The sequence below is a fragment of the Colletes latitarsis genome, chromosome 10 (genome assembly GCF_051014445.1).
Source record: "Colletes latitarsis isolate SP2378_abdomen chromosome 10, iyColLati1, whole genome shotgun sequence".
Lineage (NCBI taxonomy): Eukaryota > Metazoa > Arthropoda > Insecta > Hymenoptera > Colletidae > Colletes > Colletes latitarsis.
In genome coordinates this window covers 21,412,910-21,428,069 of record NC_135143.1, presented here as the reverse complement: position 1 = coordinate 21,428,069, position 15,160 = coordinate 21,412,910, and the positions used below count along the sequence as shown (strand labels likewise).

The following is a 15,160-nucleotide window of genomic DNA, read 5'->3' as shown; positions in this document are numbered from 1 at the left end:
GGTTGAATTAAGCGCGATGAATGGACGATAACGAGTAGGAGGTTGTCGTTGCGTATGGACGATTTGTAACGAACTGAATATAGGACGCAATTGCGAAAATTGAACCGTATCAAATATTTCATCGTGTATCTACCACTTCGTTATAATTTGCATGGAATATCGGAAATTGTAGCTTGATTTTCAAGACGATCGTTATTACGCGTGATCGCATAGGTTGTGTTTCATTTGCAATTAGATACCCGTGCCTTTCAGTTATTATTAAGTTACTAAAATTTCATATTTCATTTATAATACAGTCTACCGTTTTAAAATTAACTTTTCCACCGCGAGGGGATCGAAACGTCGAGTTAAGTACCAAGTAAATTCTTCCAAAGAAGTCAACATCTCTGTTTCAACGAATAGAATTGTTTAATATCGAATCGTCAAGAGCAATCACGCGAAAGACGTTCGCTAACAGAGTTTTATTGCGCGTTTCCACAGTTTGCTCTGAAAACCAATAAGGAAAGAGTCAATCTTCCCAACTTTTTGCCGTAATTATTGAAATGCCCCATGGTCAGGGCCCCGGCGCGCGGAGGCGCACAGCAGTCTCATGAATCCTAAGTTGCAATCGTCTCACAGGTAACGCAACTAAGGTTCGAGACGTATTTTTTTTTTTCCTCGACTGCTTAATTCGCGCAGCAACGCGTACGGTGTTGCAACGGCTCGTAACCAGCCGGTGATTTTCCACGAGACAAATATAGTGACGCAAGCACCGTTTGCCTGTCTTTCGGACAAAATCGAAATTGTGACAAAACAGCGAACCGATCGACGGTTTGACGTAATCGAACAGTGAGAGTAGATACCGGGGAGACCTCACGCTTCCGTTCGTACCGGATTCCCGTTTACATAACACGGCCAGTTACAATCACCGCAGCGATCGTTCGGATTGCTTTTCCAGGCCCGATTCTCCTGCGTGCTCCAACCCGCAAGAGCACCCAGCAATTCCCTTTCGTCGTACGAGCGAAAAGCTCCAGGCTTCCACGTAAGCTGCGCGTCTTTCCGCTCGATTTATCGACGAAAACGCCCGCGAACCAGAATTCATTCGTGGCACGAGAAAAATAATTTACCCAATCTCAGTGAGAATCGCGAATAAGGCGTCGTTTTAAATTCAGTTCTCTAAAATTCTAGAGAATCGAGCAATAAATAAATAAAATAGATTACTTAATGGTTTGCTTTTCTTCGTAAAAGTATCAGATCGCAAATACGAATGTCGAACAGTTGTATTCTCTTTTTTGCAACATTCGTGTGCGCCAGGAATACAAAACTGTGCATAATCTTACGAAAGCACAATCATTAATATCACCATGTTGACTTCGCGTCCGAACTTTTCACTTTTATCGCGAACGCTATCGCTATTTGTTTGTGATTGCGTTGTTATAGCTGGCACGACGATTGCAGCGTTTCCAATGTCAAGAAATTTAAATCAAATTGTTGGACGTATTTTTTTATTAAAACCAATTCGACGAGCATCGTAAGAAATACTTTCTGATCGAGTTACGTGGCTCAGACTGTATAAACAACTACAAAACGGGTCTCGGAAATTCCCTAGAATTTATTTTCTTCGATCCCGAATCCGGGGAACGAAGAAAGGACCGGGAAATCCAAGACACTATTCTGGACCAGCGTTTCTCAACTTACGACCCGCTATCCAACGGTGGAACGAATTAAATGTTTAATGGGCCACGAAATGATAGTTGCTCGAGAAGATTCTTTGTTACAGATAGAAATTCGTCTGAATCGCTCTTAATAGAAATCTGACACTCAATGTTACTTCTCACGTGTAGAAATTACTTTTAAATGTATACAGGGTGATTGGCCACCCCTGGGAAAAATTTTAATGGGAGATTCTAGGGACCAAAATAAGACGAAAATCAAGAATGCCAATTTGTTGATCGAGGATTCGTTAAAAAGTTATTAACGTTTAAAGTTCTACCTGTACTGAATTTTTTTCTCGAAAATGCGCAAGATTTCGGGGGTATGTCTATTCACCAAAAATGATTGTAATTAATCCCTGCAACCGAATATATTTTTTTTAGAACGATTTGAAATTTTTTTTTCGCCGAAAAATTTAGACACCTGTCAATTTTTCTTAAAAATTCCTTTTTCATTTTTAGTAATTTTGTTTGACGTCCTATAAAAAAGTTGTCGAATACTTTTTTGTAGGTACCCATGAGCTCTACTTCAGAAAAAAGTTTCATTGAATTATATTCAGAATTGTAGGAGTTATGGCTGTTTGAAAATTGGACCATTTTTATGGGGTTTTTCTCATTTTGCGGAGTCAAAGACCAACTTTTCGAATATTTTTATAATTTGTACATATTCTCCACCAAAATACGCGTAGTTTGCTTTTTTAAACATTAAAATCGTCCAATCCGTTCGGAAGTTATGACGTTTTAAAGATTCGCATGAAAATTCGGGCAGACATTTCTGGCCAGAAATTATATTTTCGTTAAGGAATTTTTTTCTCGAAACTGAGTAGGATTTCGGGGGTATGTCTATTAACCAAAAATACTTGCAATTGACCCCTGCAACTAAAAATAATTTTTCCAAAATGTTTTGAAACTTTTTGAAATTTCAGGGGAATCGGAATGTCAGGGTCAGACATTGTATTGTTGGTAAGGAATTTTTTTCTCGGAAGTGCGTAAGATTTCGAGGGTATGTGTGATGACCAAAAATGATTGTAATCGACCCTCGCAACCGAAAATAATTTTTCCAGAACGAATTGAAATTTTTGAATTTAATTGTTAATAACTTTTTAACGAAGCCTCCGTCAACAAACTGGTATTCTTGATTTTCGTCTTATTTTGGCCTCTACAATCTCTCATTAAAATTTTTCCCAAGGGTGGCCGAACACCCTGTATAATTTTCTTTATTCGTATCGTGTGGTTCAAATGTAAGATGCTCGCTCTGAATCTTTAGTCGAAGGTTAAGAACCGCTGTTCTGGACCACTGTGCACCGGTAGCCTGCCTGAAATATCGCAAGGAGGCAGAAAGAATTCCGAGTAGAAACGAAAAAACGAGCATGCTGGTGCACTGGTATACGCCAAAGGGTTTCATGGCGATCAGGAGAAGAAACAGCACCGCTGGCTTCGACTAAAAGAGTCGAGGTGAAAGAGCGACCGGTCCTCCAGATATCGTGTCAAGGCTAATGTTTATCGATCGGTTAGTAACTTCGCGTACACGCGGCTGCTTATTGACTGGGCTCGCGTCGCGTCGCTTCTCTACATCCTTATTCCTTGCCCGGGATAGGCTCGTCGCGTGTTCCGAGAGAAACAGTGGCGGATCAGAGACAAGGCATTTCCACTGGCACCCGAGTGGAACGTCGTTTCGCAATCGCGGTGTGCTTTTGTCTCTCCTAAAGCCATCGTAGATGCCAGGAAAATATAATTTATTCGTTTCCAGCCGGTCCCCCGAGGTCTGCCTTTGTCGAGGAAGGACCTGTGTGCCGAGCTTGCGTAAATAAATTCACGAATGCCTCTCATACTCGGACCAGCGAGGAACGTTAACTCCGAATAAACAGACAGACGGGGGCAAAATTCGTAATACCAATTTCGATTAACGAATTAAGAATAAATAAATGTTCATCCGTTATATCAGTACGATTATTTTTGCGCGTCTTTGGCCACACGAAGAAGGGGGAGGGTTCATGGAGTCCACGTTTCCAAATTTTCACAAAGATAATGGTAGCTTTGTATATTAGAAACTGAACAATACGAGCAATAAAAAATACAGTTAAATTTTTAAGGAAAAGTCCAACTCATAGGTCATTGTGAAATGTACACATCGGTTTCGAACGTTACTTTGTATCAGAAAGATACTTATTATAGCTTAGAAAGTTCACGAGTTCTGGAAAGTAAACTTACATCGTACCCGATCAATGTTTAGTTCTTTTATGTACCAATATTCTCGTTATATCAAATATAAAAACATCAAAATGCACAAGTACCAATAAATAAGGTTTGAAAATTTGTTACACAAGATGAATAGTATATTTTTAAAAATTTATAACCAATGTGCTCGACATGTGCCTCTTTGATCTTTCTAGGATTAACAGCAGAAAGTACTCCGTTTGCAACAAACTGATCCGTCGTTAAGTTTTTACTACCCTGAGATTAATGGCTGTCGGATCTTGTTGTACAGATATCCAATGGATACACGATTCATGAGCCCCTTTCAAATGCAAATCTACGAGCTGTGTAACTTTTGTATGATCTATGAGGCAATCGACGGAGTTTCTCTATGGGAACAGAGAACGCGAAGGAAGGATGAACTTTTACCAAAATAAAGGAACGACCTTGTTTCTTCGCTATCCGTTCATGAATATACAAGAATCGATTGCTGCGGAAACGTGACCTACATTGCGAAGCTAACTCGTTTATTTGTTTCTATTTCGATAAACAGCACCGTGTGAACTTCGAACGGAGAGATCATACGTGGGTTTCCGCTATATCGACGCGAAAACAAAGAAGTCTCGTAAGTTTCGATCGAAGAAACAAATTCTGAAGTAGCGTTGTAATAAAATTCGTCGAACACGGAAAACTCGATGAGTGTACCCGTTGACGCGCAGCGTAAGTCGATAGAAAGTAACGAACGATCGATGTCGAGATCGGGATCCACGGAGACCCGAGTAGACACGGTCCTGGCAACACTGGGGGCTCGTATCAGCGACGAGGTCAGCTGAGCGTAGCGTCGAGCCCTCAGCTGGCTTCGAAAGATGGCGGCGAACAGCTGATCGACTGCCCGCGCATGCGCGCTACCGTCGAGTTAGCAGACGCCGTGTGCGAGGCGCAGGCGAGCGCACGTGCGAAATATCGAAAGTCTATTTCCAGGTTGGAACGAAAATGGCTTTGCGTTTCTCGCGCCATATGGCTCGATTCGCGCTCTGCTTCCCAGTGAGGGAACAAAGCCAGACGCTATAACCCTTTGACCGTGGGATTATTTTTGGAAGAAAGTACAATATCGAGCACTCTTTCTGTAAAAGTCTTTCATTGTGAATAGGGCAGCCCCTTTCGATGAAACACTACTTGCCGGAGAACTGAAGGACGATCGAATAAAATAAGAGATTTTTAGCTTGGATAGTTCGCCGTGGCACTTTAAAGCTTAGCATGTTTACTGTCCACTGACCCACATATGGGTCAAGGCAGTTTTGACTCTGCAAATATCTCTGAAAAAGGCATACAATACAGAGTAAAGTGCAATATATAAATCGCTGATAGTTTCGTTACTGAAGAAAAACTATCTCTACTGCTTGCAGATAAATGAGAATTCTATTAATTTTAATGTTCTCTCTTTATGCAACAAATGTTCACGACCGTAGTTGAGGGGGTAATTATTCAGTCGATCCAGGTAGTCTCTTTATGTTGCATATATTCATTTATAACGTTTTCGACCTTCACTTTTTACGTCATTCTCGGTGATAAACATAAGAAATTACATTTTTAAATGTCACGCTATTATACATATGACCACGCACATTTGAATACAGGGGGGTTTACTTCACACTTATGCCAATATTTAAGACGATCGAGTTTGTTAACCAACGCGAAAAATACGATTACAAGAAAAACGGCTTTAAAGTTTCAAGTCGTAACAAGAGCCACTGCTAATCGTAATCAATCTGCTATTCCTGCTCGAGGAGAAACTAAACGCTTCGTTATTAAATATCTCCGTCTTCCAATGGATTTACTGAGGCCAGTTATTATACTAAAGAGTCACCCGTGTGACATTTGCATATTCGAGCAGAGCCTAGACAGAAGTAATATATTTCAAAATATTCTCAGGACTTCGTACTGTGAGAAAGAATACAAAAAATTAGTATCTCGATGGATAACACGCTGATGCAATTCCATTATCAGTTGATATCGGTAATTAACGAGCGTCGTTACAAAATGGCTATCGGATCAGGGTCTCTGGTTATTCCGTATCGATCGGATGTTTTCTCTAATATTACCTCGCGTTGAGCCTTGAAACGCAAGGCTTTCGAGGTCGTGGAATTTCAAGGGACTTTTATCTTATCGGCGACCATATTGACTATTAACAGGACGAGTTACGCTTTCGCGTGGCAACGCATCGTACGCCGCTGGGGCTTACTGTTTCGCGACGTCGCAATGCTACCAGCGAACACGAGGAAGCTTTTCCTGTACGCTGTTTCAAGCACCGGGGAGCCCTTGAAACTGTCGCGCGAGGTCGCTTCGATCGAAGCTGCGGCCGCAGCTGCTAGGAATGCTTACCACCAAAAGTCGCTTTATAAGCTTGACATTCCAGCTGGTATCGTGCCAACGCTAATCGTCACGATATTGCGGCACGTTCGTGACGTTTTCTGCTCGTGTGTCCTTTCACTCTAGCCAGGTGCCTCGAATCGCGGGCTGCATCGACCGTTCGAAGCGTGCGCGAAAATCATTTAAAGGTCCCCCCGTTGCATTTCCAAGTCGCGTTCAATCATCCATCGGTCGACCGTATGTATATCCCCGGAAGAAGAGTTGGCAATGTTCGCCAACTCGAACCAGCTGCGACAAGTCACGCAGCGTAGACGCTGTTTGCGTACACGGAAGTCCTTCGAAAGACCATCCACGGTTTAAACGCCACAGATTTAACTGTTCCAGCGACGATGACGCCCCGGAAGTGAACGGAGACTGCAACCACGAGGCCACGGCGACCCGGATCCGTAAAAACACCACCTGAAACGAAATTTTCCGAGTTCCTTCGAAACGCGTGAAATTTTTGATGCAGATTGCTAGGGCAAGAGACCCTATTACCGGGCAGATTATAAAAATTTTTTGAAATAAAATCTCAAGGAAAAGTCTTTCCTTATATATGTAAATAAAAACTAAAGCAAGACTCTGTTTGCAAAATATGGAAAATAATAGATAAAAATAGGTATCAAAGTAAAAATTCTGCTGAAAATTAAGCAAATCAGGTAATCGGATCCGACTTTTTAAGAATTATTGTATTACCGGTTTCATATGACTGTCACAGTTATTAGATAACTGACATATAACGAGACACGTGCACAATGACATAACGTGTAATTGCTTTAATCTATTTGATAGTGTTCCTAAAAAAAAAACACCGTTTTCATCGAAGAAATTATACCTTGATTATAAGCGAGGTATCGTAATTTTAGATTGAGATTTAGATACTTAAGCAAACCAAAGATTAAGTAGTAAGAAATTATCAAATTATGAATTTTTACTAACTGGATTCGCAATTGGCTCCCAGGTCGTTCCCAATTGAAAATTCAGAGTTTGTAGCGTGTCTGGTGGCCCACCCTGTATAACGAACGTTTCTCGTTTCGGTAGGTGCCGTTGTTTCTGCGCGGAGCCCTCTGTTCGCAATGGTCCACGAGTGCCTACACTTATCCGGGTCCCGTAATTCGTAGCACCTGGCTCGAGTGAAAGGACACGGACGAGAAAGGATTTGTTGCTGGGTCGTGCGCGATCCTCGGGGATACAGTTATCGTAATTCGGTTAAGCGCAAGTGACCATGCAAGGATTTTGAAACGGCACATAAATTACTTGGCCTTGCATCCGCGAACACGTTCGATTCGATCCGGGCATTATCGCGCTCCGATCGAAACCGTTTTCGTTTCTCGTTTCCCGGTTCCACGAATCGTTGTATTTCGGAGTAATATTTCGAATTTAACAAAATCTAAAAATTAATACTTTTCTTTTATTTAAATCGACCTTTCAACTGCTCGATTATGCAGGGTATGTTCGACCATCCCTGGAAAAAATTTTAATGGGGGATTCCAGAGGCCAAAATAAGACGAAAATCAAGAATACCAATTTGTCGATGGAGTCTTCGAACACTTCGTAAAAACACCTTGAACAAAATTCTCTCTCGTTTTCGTATGCGTCTTGTAGTTTTGCGACGAGCTAACACCTTCGCTCGGAGAGGCGTTGCTCTTTTTTCGCGTTATCGCGGTCTCCCGTTTCCTTTTCGACGAAAAACATTTTTAACGAGACGTCGAGGCAGGAAAGGCGCGGTTTCGCGAGTTGGTAACAGCCGGTTGTGCCACGGTATCGGTGCACTGTGCCACGCGCTGACACGTGTGCACCGTCGTTGCATCCGCGCTGGTCATTATGCAATCGTTCACGCCGATTTTACGCGCAATTCGCAAGCTCCCGACGACGACGTTCGTGCACGGACGCCACGCGGAAGTCGTGGCCGATTAGTATTACCAGACGATAGGTTTACGGAGATATCGGCGGCCACGTGATCGAGATATCGCGTGTTGCCTTTTCAATAATCGTGCGCTTTCTTCTGCGTCGATTCGATGATCGATCTATGGGTTCGTTCGAAGCAGTCTGAATGCTGGTATGTAATTTATCGAAGGCTCGATGGACTCTTTCGTGTCTCTAATTTTAGATTCGCGACGTCGGAGACACGCGGAAGGCTCTGCTCGTCGTCGGAGACGGGCAACAGTTTATTCGAACGACAAATAACGAATACAAAACCAACGTATGGCCATTCGTTAGCACGTTAAGGTGTTACTGCTGTCTGGATGCGTTTTTTAAATATTTCACCAACTATTTCGTTAGCAGCTTCAAGGGTAGTTTTTAGTCAGTAAAATATTACATGGATTTAATATTTTTTAATAGTCAACCCGCAGATTCTCGATTGTTATTTATCGAAAAAAATATAACTCCGGTTACTTACGAGATTCGTATCAATATTTGTATGGTTTATTCTCTTTTTTGTAGTTTTATTTACTAAGTAACTGACAGTAGATGTTAAATCGTTTATGGTATTTCGGGTAACGCGAGGCAAATAAGATCGAGTGTACCAATTCTTTAGCCATAGATTGTAAATATACATCGAATTACTCTACGATTTACGCAGTTGTTCGTAATTTAAAATCGAAGCAGGCCCCGTCGTTGCGTTGTCATTGATGTAGTTTCGATCCGATTTCATAACCGTAACCATATACGTCGCCAGGTACTAATGAATATCTCAATCAGAATCGTAATTAAGTCATGCAACGTGACGCGCAATAACCGCAGATCGATCCGCGGAACGCATAATTACACATGTAAAGAAACGTGCGAAGTGAATAAAACAAAATGGAAAACCTTCGGTAACTGATATTTTCAAATATGTATGCGATCTGGTACTTCGTACAACGCGAAATACGAAAAAAATTACAAACATAAAATCTTTTTTTATTCTGAAAAAATCAAAATTTCAATTTATCCGTATTTTGAACATGGATGTGTAGTTTCTCTGTGCAAATGGAGAAAAATAAAAAAATGTGCTATTTTTTAACATATTGTTTAAACAAATAAAAGTTTTGCAAATCTCTTTACACCATCAAATTCGCCGTTTAGAAACATAAATTTCATCCATTCGAAGCACACCCCTATCTCTAATAGTTTCCGAGATATTCAACAAAGTATGTTTTGAACTCCCAACTTTGAAGGCTGATTTCAACCCCTTAAAGTGAATATTAGCAGCTACAAAAAAATACGTGTCTAATAGATTTATGAGAACTACACAATTGCGAAGTTTCATCAAAATTGGAGATTTACACCTCGGGATGGTCACTTGTAAGTATTTTGTCTTCTTTGTACTCTACGTGCTAATATCGAATAACAAATTATTTTTGTTAAAATGCATGTGTGTTCGGTTTTGCTCGTTACTGTGGTTTCGATCTCGACGCGCGAACAATTTGGGCGCGAGCAGATGGATACACCAAGAGCCAAGTCGAAACGTTGTAACAGTCGGAACGTATCACCTTCGTCAAGGTGATAGATCGAAAGACCAGTGCCAGGATCATTAGAGGGTCCCCAAAATTAAATCGCCGCGATCGAGCAATTTTCCAATACGCTGCAGATTGATCGCGCGTGCAGCAAAGGTCGCGGAACGGTAGCCAGCTGCGATCGGAACCGAACGGCGTTGCAACTTTCAAAAATGGAGGACAAACCGAAGATCGTTAATTCCAATATTCATACGCGCGTTACTATATAAATAAACCGAGAACATAGAACGTTTGAACGACAAACCAGTAAATGTTCAACGTGCCGTATTTCGCCATCGACTTCTCGTTTCCAACGAGATAACAGTAAACGGGGTCCAATTAAAATCCAAGGGCGAGCGTTCGTCGTTTAATCAAAAGGCAACGTTAACCGCTAGAAATACATCAACGCCGCGTACCTTTTGCATCTATCCGCTATTGGACTGCCAAAAGAACGCTTCCAACACCGCCCAAAAATAAACTTACGCTTCCGGTAGGCTCGCGCTGTTTCGCAGCGTCGAAACGTCCGCGTCCGCGCGGAAACAAGTAACACGTATATCGCGAAAACGCACGAGAGATCTCGTTAAATTTTCCGTCTATCGCCCGCGACTCGACTTCGATTCCCGGTTACCCCCCATCGTTGCTTCTGTCGAACGTTTTTTTCGGCGGAAAAACAATGTGTGCAGCCCCCGGCATACGAGGACCGCGTCGACGACCAGCCGGCTCGAGTGTAATTTAAAGAAACTCGAGAGACACTTCGAGAGCCCGGTTCTCGGCAAAAATCGAGAGTTCCCTCGAGATTGACCCACCGTGTTCCACTTTTGCGGAGTGCAAGCACGAAACTGGGTCGACTGGCCGAAGTAACACAAGGGGTGCACGGTTTACGGACGAAGCTATCCCGGCTAGCCACGACGACGTGCAGCTCCCGTCACGCGGACATGTTTCAGACACGCTATTGCGACCTACAACCGACGACGGAAACTTTTCGAACGCTTCGATGTCTACGAAAGATTCGTAAATTAACACTGGATCCACCAGAATGGTCAATATGATTCGTAAATTAACGCTGGAATAGATTATAAAAAAGATACTACTGGATTTTTGAAAATTTATCGTAGTTTTTTTTAAAAGGAAATGAATAAACATGTACTTATGTATTGCATTATACGTTTCTTCAAGCAGGCATCGTTTTCTTTGGTACAAATAAATACACCATAATTGTCAGCAGTTCTAGTAATTAGGTGATAAGCTTGAATGCTTTTTAACGTTTAATAGTAGGTTGGAGAAATAAAATATGAAAACTTACAAAAATTACTGTTGTACAAAAACGAAGATATAAAATGAATGCATGTTTTGAGTCTTCGAGTCAATCGTAACGTTGCAATCATGATTGAGGTAAGGAGCATAACTGGTCCAATAACCACAAGTTTTGTAGAAATCGTTTATTGTTAAAAACACAGGAGAATATTTAAAGACAAACATTATATTCTTATCACGGTTAAAGGTAACGTAAGAAATTTTTTCAGTAATTAATGTTTCTTCGTTTGGCAATGAAAGAAAGAATAGATTGACTTGGGTTTGTAGTTTAACAATATGTTTACGAAAAAATTTCTTACCTCCAACTGAAATAAAAATAACTCTAATGTTTATTTTTTAATATTACCCCACATTCTCAGCAATAAATAACGATTACAGTAAATTACAGACTAATCAGTCTGCTGCCCAGATATTATGCGAATGAACTTGAAAAATCTTGTTTAGAGAAAACCGGTTTTGAAGTTTACCGTACAGCATCGAAGTATGTATTATACAGTAAGGAGCAAAACTTTAAATGACTTTTTAACGAAGCCTCCATGAACAAATTGGTATTCTTGATTTTCGTCTTATTTTGGCCTCTAGAATCACCCATTAAAATTTTTCCCAGGGATGGCCGAACACCCTGTATAATAGGGTTCCGTTCGAAGTCCCATAACTTTGGCAATTATTGCAATTTCTCCAACGATGCTTTTACCGACGTACTTCGCAAATTTCAAAGTGTGGAAGAAGTGCAAGAAAACAAGAATTGAGGTTTTTTCCCCCACTTCAGAAGTAGTGTTCGGACCGAGTATCGAAGGAATAACAATAAACAATAGAGAACAGGTTGCAAACGGAAAATTTGTACAGGTTGATATAATGGTTGGCAGCAAGGTGTGTTGTGAAACTACAAGTTGTTCGTTCCCTTTCAGATCCGGGCGTTCGATTTCCAGTCGAATTTCATCGGGCGATAACGAACAACGTTAAAACTAGTCGGTCCGGTGAAAGTCTGACTGCTCGGGAAATGCACCGGGGAAAAAATCGGCAGGCACAAAACGATTTCCTAAACTCCGTACGAGATTTCTCGTGCAATAATTACCGGTCTTATTCTCTTATTCGAACGCGTCGATAGACGAACGCACCTGCTCGATCATTGAGAAAAGCTGCTAACAACGATCCTACGATCAGAACATTTTTAAGCGCGTCGTCTATTAAAACTGTACCGAATTCCATCTATACGTACTTTATCAATTTCATAGACTTTCTACGGTCACTTTACGTTTCTTCGTGTTTTTTATTTACATACAGGGCGCTCGTGTTAAAAGCCTGTACTTTTTAAACATACGATCAACGCTTTATAGTTAAAATATCTAAAAATATGCACGAATGTCACTTTTACCAGTCATCAGCCATTACAAATAGTGTGAGTATATACAGGTAGTAAAAATTGATTAAATCATTAGAAAGGAGAATGAATCTTTGTTTGTATGTTCCAATGTGCAAAGAAATAGACAACGCGATAAACAATTTTACCATAAAACAAAATACAAAATATTTCTTTGTAACCGGTACAATATAACGTTATAAATAAAATAATTTGTTATTGCCTTCGAGGTCACGAAATTTCGTACATTGAAAATAAAAGTATACGTTGAAAGATAGCTTGTTCGATTATTTTGTTTAGATGTCTCGAATTTTCATACACGCGAAGAGATGAAGATACCAGCGTGACCCTCGTCGCGATAATGTTGCAACGCGAACGGAGAACAAAAAAAAAAAGAAATCAATAAGGACGGATGCGGAAGACGGTATTCCATCGGTATTATCGAATCGCGAGCACCGACGCACCTACGTGGCAAGTCGTTACGCGCGACAGAGGATAACGACAGATGGACAGACACGGTTCTCGTACCTGTTTTGTACCTCTAATGCACGCGGAGGTCGTGGCTATCCAGTTTCACGATGATAATCAACGCTGTAAGAGTAGACTGGAATATCGAAATCCGAGACGGCCCCGAACGGAATACAAAGCCGTCGTTTTGGATTCTTTTCGCTACATCCGTTCTGCCTTTGGCCACAGGCGTGCGCGCTGGCATCATCGTGCGTGCACTTATCGGTTCGAATATCGCGGATCTCAGTGTGAATTTAAACGACTCGACAGGTATCGTTAACCGATTTATGGGCTCCATTGAACCCGGTCGTTTAAACGACCCGCCGTGTTTTCGGGTTGCCCGACTATACTCTCGTCGCTCGATAAGTCAAACGGTGTATAGTAGCACAGACGAGATACAACGAGTAGACCTTACAGCCAATGTATTTTTTCAGACGATTTTTCTGGGTCTCTAGAAACCCATTATGATTTTCGTGTCACTCGCGACATTACCAATAGGTTATAGAAATGAACACAAGAGGAAGTATGACAGAAAATGAAATTACAGAAATTGTATTGTTTTCCAACGGAATTACAGTTGTACGGTCCAGAATTGGACATCAATCGATTATTATCGTTGGAAATATAAAATTTGGGTAAAGAATTTTTTTCTCAAAAAACGCGTAGGATTTCGAGGGTAGGTCTATTCACCAAAAATGCTTGTAATTGACCCCCGCAACTAAAAATAATTTTTTTAGAACGATTTGAAATTTTTTAATTTCGCCGAAAAATTTCACACCTACTCGAATTTTGTTCTCAAAACTGCGTAGGATTTTGGGGGTAGGTCTATTCACCAAAAATGCTTGTAATTGATCCCCGCAACTAAAAATAATTTTTTTAGAACGATTTGAAATCTTTTAATTTCGCCGAAAAATTTCACACCTACTCGAATTTTTTTCTCAAAACTGCGTAGGATTTTGGGGGTAGGTCTATTCACCAAAAATGCTTGTAATTGACCCCCGTAACTAAAAATAATTTTTTTAGAACGATTTGAAATTTTTCAATTTCACCGAAAAGTTTCACACCGACTCGAATTTTTTTCTCAAAACTGCGTAGGATTTCGGGGGTATGTGTAATGACCAAAAATGCTTGTAATTGACCCCCGTAACTAAAAATAATTTTTTTAGAACGATTTGAAATTTTTTAATTTCGACGAAAAATTTCACACCTACTCGAATTTTTTTCTCAAAACTGCGTAGGATTTTGGGGGTAGGTCTATTCACCAAAAATGCTTGTAATTGACCCCCGTAACTAAAAATAATTTTTTTAGAACGATTTGAAATTTTTCAATTTCACCAAAAAGTTTCACACCGACTCGAATTTTTTTCTCAAAACTGCGTAGGATTTCGGGGGTATGTGTAATGACCAAAAATGATTGTAATTGACCCCCGCAACTAAAAATAATTTTTTTAGAACGATTTGAATTTTTTTTAATTTCGCCGAAAAATTTCTGGATATAAAATGTACTCGAATCTAATTAATCTTACTATTTTTAGAGGCGTAATACTTCTGATTTAGTAATCATGTCTACAAATATAGATACTAGTTAAATCTTGGGATAGTAAGAATATATAGAATATGTGTTTGTCTTTCTTGATAATCATTTGATAGTGCGATATCAATATAGTTAGAGATAATGATTTGCACGTGACAGTAAGGTTATGCCGACATAAAAGATGCTCAAGGCAAAAAAGAGTTCGGAGTATAATAGTATAATATTAGGATTAATGGAGTAGACTATCGACTAACAGAAAAAATATTTAAATTAACATGTCTTGAAAAAGTCTGAATAACAAAATGTGACGAATTTTCATAACGCAATATACCAAACAAACTATTCCCAACGATCGACGCACAGTAACAATTATCCGGATGATTGCTACTATTTTACAATCTCCACTATCAGAAAAGCCAACTTCAATTAAAAGATAAATTTAAATTGTTATTATTGAAAATGGTGTAAGTTTTTATCAGAAAAATCTTTTATTTACTTTAACAATTTTATCAATCACCGTTACGTAATATTAACCTGTTTATAGTTTTGCAAATCCTTAAATATCTCGATGTACGGGTAACTTATACCACTTTCAAAAAAGAAACTACGAAAACTCCCCATACTGACGATTAAAATTCCTCAAGGAAACGGGGCCAATAATAATAGTAAC

The 15,160-nt window shown here is 40.1% G+C and overlaps 2 protein-coding genes across 4 annotated transcripts in view; both read right to left on the bottom strand.

Annotated features, from left to right (window-relative positions):
- The window catches only part of LOC143347107 (protein CDV3 homolog), a 167,911-nt gene that overhangs the window by 72,300 nt on the left and 80,451 nt on the right, over positions 1-15,160 (bottom strand). The gene's annotated exons all lie outside the window — the stretch shown is intronic.
- The window catches only part of Atos (atos homolog atossa), a 65,705-nt gene that overhangs the window by 35,328 nt on the left and 15,217 nt on the right, over positions 1-15,160 (bottom strand). The window contains exons 1-2 of one of the 3 annotated variants that reach the window (XM_076775999.1): positions 7,236-7,764; positions 6,270-6,716 (exon numbers count right to left, since the gene is read on the bottom strand). The exons of the other annotated variants lie outside the window; for them this stretch is intronic. The gene's annotated coding sequence lies outside the window, so the exon portion shown is untranslated. Of the gene's footprint in view, positions 1-6,269; positions 6,717-7,235; positions 7,765-15,160 lie in introns of those variants that run through there. 3 annotated transcript variants of the gene reach the window in all.